Raw genomic sequence first — 8,004 nt, forward strand, 5'->3', positions numbered from 1 at the left:
CTTTTGCCTCTCTCTAGACCTGTTGAGCCTCACAGCTTACACACCATGGTCCTCTGGCTCTTCTCCCTTGCTCTGGAGCCTGCACTGTCCGGACTTTCTGCCCCACTGTAACTGTGAGTGCTGGAGGAGCCGCTGAGAGCTCAGCACAGCTCCTGGCTGAGGGTCCCTGGCGCCACATGAAGCTGGGGGGCTGTGGTGGTGATGGGGGGTGGGTCTGGGTAGCTGCACCAGCAGCAACATGGGTACAGGGTTTTTCTCTTGGGACCGTGGTCCCAGTGTTGTCTGTACTTGTGAGGTATCTTGTATTTGTGTGGGACTTTGAATTCTCCTGGATTGTGCTCTAGCACCACTTTGGGAATCCCACCTCTAATCCCAAAGCAGTGAAACTGGCACATCTCAAAACCCAAACTGCTGCACAAAGGCTCTGAGTGCAGCTGAGCAGTGCTGGCCAGAGCCTCTGCCTTACGGCTTATGGTACGTTTCTAGTCCATGTGCTTTGCCTGCTCTTGGCAGTGCTTCCCTGTGTTTCCCATTGCCATTTCTTTCTATGGTCATGGCAGTCTCTGTGTGTGACCTGGATCCCAATAAGAGTTGTCCTTGATCCTGAATTGTAGACCCTTGTCTTCCCAGAGGGCAGAGGTTGACCCTTTCTTGGAAAACCAAACATATTTTCTTGTGAATTGTGACAGTGTGATTGCTGTGCAATAAAGGAGGGTGCCTTTTAATGTTTCTCTGTCACTTTTCTCTCTGCTGCTGCTTGAATTTCTTCTGACGTGCAAGATGCTGCTGTTAATCTTCGGCAAATAGCTGGCTGAGATACTGGATATTAAAATAGGTTTGAGCAAAAATCCCTGGAAACGTTCACGTTGCCCACAGTGTTTTTTCTGAGGCGCAGTTTGAGCGTGCATCTCATGAGATGAGCTGTGCCTCAGGGGAGAGCAAACAGCGCTCCTGGGATGTGAGGTGCAAGCCATCCTGTTCTTCCTTCTTTGGTAAACTCCCAGCTATCCACAGAGACACAAACCAAACATGTGCCTGTCCCTGCAGCGAGGGATGTCCCTGGGACTGTTGCAGGGAAATCCCAACTGCGGGCCTCTGCAAGCCCCTACTGCTCTCCAGAGCAACCCGCGGTTCTCCAGCCCATGGGGTGAATAACCTGGCCAGCCTTCCTTCTGAGGCAGCTTGGGCAGGTGTGAGAAGTCCCTGTGGTGAGCAGGTCACTGCTGGGTCCCTGCAGCACCAAGCACTTCTGCAGGGCAGTGATAAAGCGGTGAAAGGGACGGGCCACGGCACCTGGCAGAGCTCAGCAAGCACGAACACCCTCTGTGCCGGGGTGTCCCCATCAGGGGATATCAGCTTTCGGCAGAACTGTTTCCCCAACAGGAATGTTTTCTTTGGGTGTTGTTCCAGTGCAGGTTCTGCAAAGTCTCTCTGACTCAGTTTTGGAATGAGAAAAAACAAACAAACAAACAACAAACCCAAGCTTGAATCAGTTATTGTTTGGCTGCAGTTCTCTGTAAGCCAGGCAAGCAAAACCATTCCAACTTCAGGAATCAATAAACTGACATAATGTTTGGCTAAAGTATGATCTTGTTCCTTAATCAAATACAAGGTACTGCTGAAATGTATTTGTTCAGAGGGTTTTGCATTTCATTCAGTGTGGTAGCAACCGCCTTTAAAAAAATCCATTTAGCTGAAATTGGGGTTCTATATACCTGCTGCTGCAGGCAAGAGAAATAAATTGTGATTCTCTGTGGATTCTGCTTATTTTCAGGGAACATACAAAGTTCTGTTCATGTAAACATGTCCAACAGCAAACAGTGAGTGATGATTTCTTTGCTCTGAACCTCTTAACAGCTTGAAAGCCTTATCCATAGTTTTCTTCCTAAGGCCATTTAGGTATTGCTAGTCCTGGCCCATCACCTTTCGTCTTAGACCATACACAACCTTTGAGAGCCGTTTTTAGCTGCATGATTCTTTGCTTGGAGTAGAGCCTATTATGTTTCATCTCCTGGATTTTGTGAAGGAGTTTATAAATTGTTTTCAGGTATTTTAAATTGTCAGTTAAAATGTACCATTCTTGTGAAAGCAAGACTTTGAATTCCAAAGCTGACTTCCAAAATCTTACTTTGTTAAACTTCAAATGAAACTTCATTTTGTAAATGCAATATTCCCTGGTTCCACAAGCATGCTGACCTATCAAAGCACATATGAGAGAAAATAATCAAAATGAAAATGGAAACATTCCTGTGGGAAATTGATTCCAACAGCACAGCACTTTTTTAAGAATAATTATTGCACTGGACGATGTTCAAAACTTGCAAGTTGCAACTAGGAACTGGATTTAGCTTTTTACCCTCTACCCAGACTTGCTCCAGTCTTTTTTTTTTTTTCAGATAAGAAATTCTCCACAGCTTCTTTCGGTGTTGGTAAACTTCCATCTAAAGGGTTTTGTCCTCCACCGCCCATCTTTCCACACCTTATTTTTAATTTCTTTTGAAACTAGAAAGGATCTGGAAATGCTTAGTATTGAAAACTAATTGCCTTGAGGAAGCTCAAATCTACTTCACTTGTGTCCTGAGTCCCCAACCTGGTGTGTGTGACCATGTTGTGACTTTTAAGTTGTTTGCTGCTTTATAGAAGATTATTCTCAGAAGAAGCAGAAACGCAATGGCCTTTTGTAGTGCTGGAACTTAGCCAGTTCTGTCTGTCCTTCTCAAGATTTATTTTTCAGTTGGACCTAGCATCCTATTTTTCTGATTAATACAGAAAGCAAAAAAATTATTTGTCCTCCTAGTGACTACAACAGTATGCTAGAAACAGAGGCAAACATATTAGAAACCTGATGCACTACCTGTGGAACAGCTAATTCTTTAACTGCTTTGCCCTATTTAGGAGCCTGCGAAAGCTGGGAATTTGTTACCAATCTGGGGTCCCAGTGTTTGTGCACCTGTCCAGGCTTCAGGGCTGAGTGTTATTTCCTGGTACTGCAACTGGGAATACAGCATTTTTGTGTGATGGGCAACACTGTCAAATATCTAGAGTACAATTCTGAAAGCTGTCTGTGTGACTTCAGAGCTCAGGTTCTATTTTTAGAAGTAATTTGTGTGCCTGGAAGTGCACCTACAGAAGGACCTGGGCCTTTTCTGTACCTATCCCCAAAATGCAGATCCTCAGAACTCCTGCCATGATGCTGCTGAGCTGTAGTAGTGCTGATGGCTTGTGGCTCTTCCGTTTACTCCAGATGAATTCTCTGATAAACATCTGTTTCTAGGCAAGCAGCTAGCACCTTGTCTATGCCTAAGCCCTGCCAAGATGTTCCTTGGCCTCTTTGTTCTGTGGAGGCTCTTGTGACTGTTTTCAGACAAGTTTCTTCTCTTGTAGGACTTGGGCAGAGTAGAGTGGCAACTGAGGGGGAGGTGTTGATGTTTCTGTTCGCAATAGCACAGTACTTGTTGGAGTGTGTGAGAAGCCAGGGTTCAAATTTCAAGATTCTTCAGAGGACTTGAAGTCCTGATCCCAGCTAAGTTATTCTGGAGGACTTTCCTCAGCCGCCCCTCCTGAGCAGAACTGCACAGGAGGTTTGGTGTGCCTGGGCAGGGAGGGGACGAGCTGGTGGCTTGGTGGTTAGGCTGCTTCTACAAGGAGAAGGAAAACTGGTTAGAAGACAGTCCTCTGCATGGAGAAAATCTTTCCTGATTTGGACTGTGGTCAATGAAGAAATGTCCCTTTCCCCCCAGTTCCTGGGCTGCTGGTGTTCTCTGCTCTCAGGTTCCTTCACTCCAGTTCTGGACTCCCTGGTCCACGTCCTGTGGCCAGGTGTCTGCAGTGGAAGGAAGGGGTTGCTGTTTGCTGTCCCTCCTGCTCAAGGCTGACTCACTTCCTGCCTTCATAACTTTGAAACCTTCCTGTTTTCTTTAACTTCTGGCTGCAGAGCATCTAGTGAAGCCATCTATGAAGCTTGTCACAGAAATTGCACTGTGCTGCCTGATACTACTTTGCATCATTTCTTTTCACTCAAGCTGGCAGATAGGGCAGCAGTAGATTTTTCTTTTCCCCAGTGAAATGCTGCATTTATCTTGGTGAGAGCTGTTTGTCACAATCGCAGGGTGCATGCGAGCCCAGGGCTCATTGCAAACAGGAGCAGGCACAGAGGTGCTGCAGGCCAGGGCTGAGGTGCAGCGATGGATCTGTGGGTGCGCTGCAGTTCGTGTGGGGTCTGGCTGCGCTGTGCTGGATACCACAGTGTCACTTTCACAGGTGTTAAAGCCAGTCACAGCAAAATAATTAAGCAAGTGATAAAACTGAGTACAATAACTCCAGCAGGGTTAAAGACACTAGGACAGATAATCTGGCTGTCATGGGGGGCCCTGAGCAAAGCTGCAGGGGTTGCAGGCTGTTCTGGTAGCATCCAAGCCCTCTGTGCAGCTATGGAGCAAATTCTTCCTTTAGGGTAAGAAGTATGTGAATGTATGTGCACTCATGTACACAAACAGACTCTGGGGAGAAGGTTAATGCCTCTGTTTGAATCTCTGCAGGCATTTCCTGCTGGGAACACTTCCCAGTTTAGAAAAACATGTCATGGAGGGTAGCTGCAGCTTGCCTGTTTTGGCATGTTCCTCCCTCTTTTGCCAGCCCTGTCCAGGAGCAGAGCCCTGTGCCTTCTGGAGCCTCCACAGCTTGTCAGGAGCACGCAAAAGGGCTGTTTCTATCATCCCCTCTCAACTCTGCTGCCCATATGTGCCTGATGTATCTCTTCACTGCTTGCATGAGAAGTGGGAGCACTGTGTCCTGATCTATACTCCCATCACAGTGCAAAGTAAGAATTAGCTAATCAAATCCTAGCTGGCTTGTGATATGACTGTAGCCTTTGTAAATGTGCAAAGTCATCTATGAAAGATGCATGATTTATAAAGTATTTCCTGGGTTTCTCTTTTGAATCAGATGATTGTATTGGATATTAAAGCAATGAGACAGAAAGCAGTAAGAGAGCTCATAAAATTTGTAAGTCAATACAGTTTAAAGAAACCTGACAACTAGATGCACAAAAGATAATGTAGCTATATTTGTATAGGGCTCTATATTGTAGAAAAAGGCCCACAGAACTCATGTCTCAAGGGAAACCAAGTGAAAGTTTACTTTTAACAGTATTGAGGGAGAAAGTTCAGTTTCTTCAAAAGTAATGTGGGTTCTGCTGTAGTTTTCAATGGGACTAAGCTCTAGCTCCGCTTGGAATTCCTAATTCATGGTATTATCTCACTGTCACAAAGAAATACTATAAGCAGGAAAGGAAGATTTATGAAATCATGCAAGAAGTGACTATATGTCTACTGTGCTTTCTGAAGGCTATATTTTTGTGAAAGATGGTTTATATACAGGACTTGATTTATCTCTGCCTGCATATTTTCTACTGCTGTAAAGTTTTTAACTAGCTTGGGAGATGTCCTCCCTTCTGCGAGGATCTTACTCCCCAATGAAAGGAGTCAGCCCTTTGTATTTATACAGAATACAGTGAACAGCAATAAATAAATCGGAGAAGCTGGAACTACCTGGTGGTGATGATACTGGCACCTGGGCTGTGATTTAATGCCTTTAGAAAGCACAGCCTGACTACGTATTGTGTTTCTGATAGTGCTGTATTGTTATCTTGTTTGACCTAACATAATATTGCCTCAAGAAATTCCAGACACTGAATTAGAGTAAGATCTAGACTTCCTGTGAAAAGACAAATTCTGTTAGACAAAACTTTCTAGATGAGAAGCTAAGATAATAATAACCATGCTGACTGATGTCAGCTGTCAAGAGCAGTGCACTGTATATTGTCTGTCTCTTCCCTTCTCAGTCACTGTGTACAAACTTTCATTTTTTTTTTCTTCCCTTTAGTCTTTGCTTTTGTTTCACAAAGCAAAGGGGAGAATCTGTCTTGTCATCTTTCCTTTCTAAAAGTTGTGTAAATGTTTAGGCTTTATTGATCACTTTTTTGCTTTTGCACAGAGGGTGTGCCAGGGACTGAGGAATGTGATCCTCTCACCATGGGACTCAGGTCGTGTTTAGCTACCTTCTGCTCTAGGTTATCCATCTGTGACACACACACATAATGAAACCTACCTTTTGGGACCCAGGAAACTTGAATAATCTCTGCTTAAAGAACCAGCAAGAATGTGTTGGTCAGCAGGGAACAGATGAATTTAATTCAGTGTCTTTTACAAAGACACTTTTAAACCTGGGGATAGACCAAGGATGCATTTTGAAAATTGTACCAGTGAACTGTGCAAATGCAGCTGAATCCCAGCCTGAAATGTGACTGTTCTCTCTTCTTCTGCAATGACTCGTGTAAATTCTTGTAAGCATCCTTATAAATAAGTCCTACTAGGGCCTTTGCTTCACTGTGCCCAGATTTGACCCACAGCAGCACCTCAGAGTTCAGACAGGGCATTTTATTAGCCACACCAGGTCTCTCATGCTGTCAAAAAGCAAAATCACAGTTCCAGATGCTTTTGAGACTTTGGGATATTTCCCTTCTGGATCTGGACTCAATGTCGACGGGTCTGTCTTCCAGTGTTAATTACATATTTTAACATGGGTATTAAAATGATGAGTGGTTTTGTGTCTGAAACCTCTGCTCTTGTTAAAAGTATCTTGTGTATTAGCCTAGTTGGAGATCTGTAAACCAGACCTTGGACCAAAATGGAAGATGCTACATCCTTTTGCCCTGAATATGAACAAACTGAGCCTTTGTACTGACTCGGAGGAATGTGGCTATTAACAATAAATACCTTCCCAAATTTTCTCTTCTCCAAAGTAGCTGGTCCATACATGAGCTTGTTTTTGTGGTAATTCTTAGGGTGAGTGCAGCAGAAAACATCAGAGCTCTCATGAAAAGCATTTTACATCTTTTGTGCTCTGGGAACGGAAAGTAGATAAAGCCTTGACTGCTTGCAGGTCTGCAATACCTGGGAAAACATTCCTAGTTACTTCCAGAATCATAGATGAAGTGGATTTCTCCAAGATCTGCAGAAGTTTTGGGTGAAGGAGAACCTCCTGGAACGTATCCCAGGAGTGCTCCCTGGCCTGAGATGGAGAGCAGTGGAGTGGGAGTGATCTCCTCTGGGTGAATCCCATTCAGTACCCATCTGAACTGGAAAATATTGGGGATTCTGACTGTGGTGGTGGTGGAGATTTACTCTTCCAGTGCTAAATCCAGAGATAAAAGGGTAGAGACTGCAATGAAGGGCTGTGAGATGGGCTTGGAAATCTCTGGTTAATGCCCAGTAAACAAGTGTAAGCACTGAACAAAACAGGGATTGTCACACTTGCCAGCTTTGCTGGAGAAGCCTTTGGGATGAGTGGGCACCAGAATTTCAAGCAATCCCTCTCTCTCTGAAACAATCTGCCTCAAGTTGATGATGAACAGCATTGGGCTGGAATAAACAATCTCTGCTGCTGCTTCTGCCACATTATTTGTTTGTGGATAAATAAAGGCATTTAATTAACCAGACATATCATTCCATTCCTTTTTAATAAGCTTGAATTACACATGCTGAGCATCTGACTGCAGGTATGGAAAAGCAGATTTGTTTATACCAGTTTTAAACATCAGTCAAATTATTTTGGATGCCAGTGATACTAGACTACAAGTCTCACCTCTTCTCCTTTAGGGTCTCACTTTTTATGTAGATTTTAAAAACTGTATTCAAATGAGGTTTTGACCGAAACTGAATCACTATGTACTTGAAAGCTAAAGAGCTTATCAGGCATCTGATAATGTTTTCAGGATTTCCCCCGATTAGACCGCGGAGAGTACAGACAGGAAGCTGAAGTATTGAGCGCCTGACCAGAGCTTCCTCCTGCGCAGGAGTGGGGGTTTCTCTGACTTGAGTCTTTAGCTCTACATACATGGTCTGAACCTTGACATCTAAAGGATAAAAAGCACCCAAATCCCCCAGTTGGGTCCTCTGAGCAAGGCGAATGGAGCGCTTCATTTAAGTCCCACTTGCAAGGTCA

The 8,004-nt window shown here is 44.3% G+C and overlaps 1 long non-coding RNA gene across 1 annotated transcript in view; it reads left to right on the forward strand.

Moving 5' to 3' along the window:
• The first annotated feature begins 6,594 nt into the window (after nt 1-6,594).
• LOC110359630 (uncharacterized) overlaps nt 6,595-8,004 on the forward strand; it is a 35,467-nt gene continuing 34,057 nt past the window's right edge. Inside the window, exon 1 of the long non-coding RNA XR_010466183.1 lies at nt 6,595-8,000. This is a non-coding gene — a long non-coding RNA (uncharacterized LOC110359630). The remainder of the gene's footprint in view (nt 8,001-8,004) is intronic.

The sequence above is a fragment of the Columba livia genome, chromosome 14, assembly GCF_036013475.1.
Source record: "Columba livia isolate bColLiv1 breed racing homer chromosome 14, bColLiv1.pat.W.v2, whole genome shotgun sequence".
NCBI lineage: Eukaryota > Metazoa > Chordata > Aves > Columbiformes > Columbidae > Columba > Columba livia.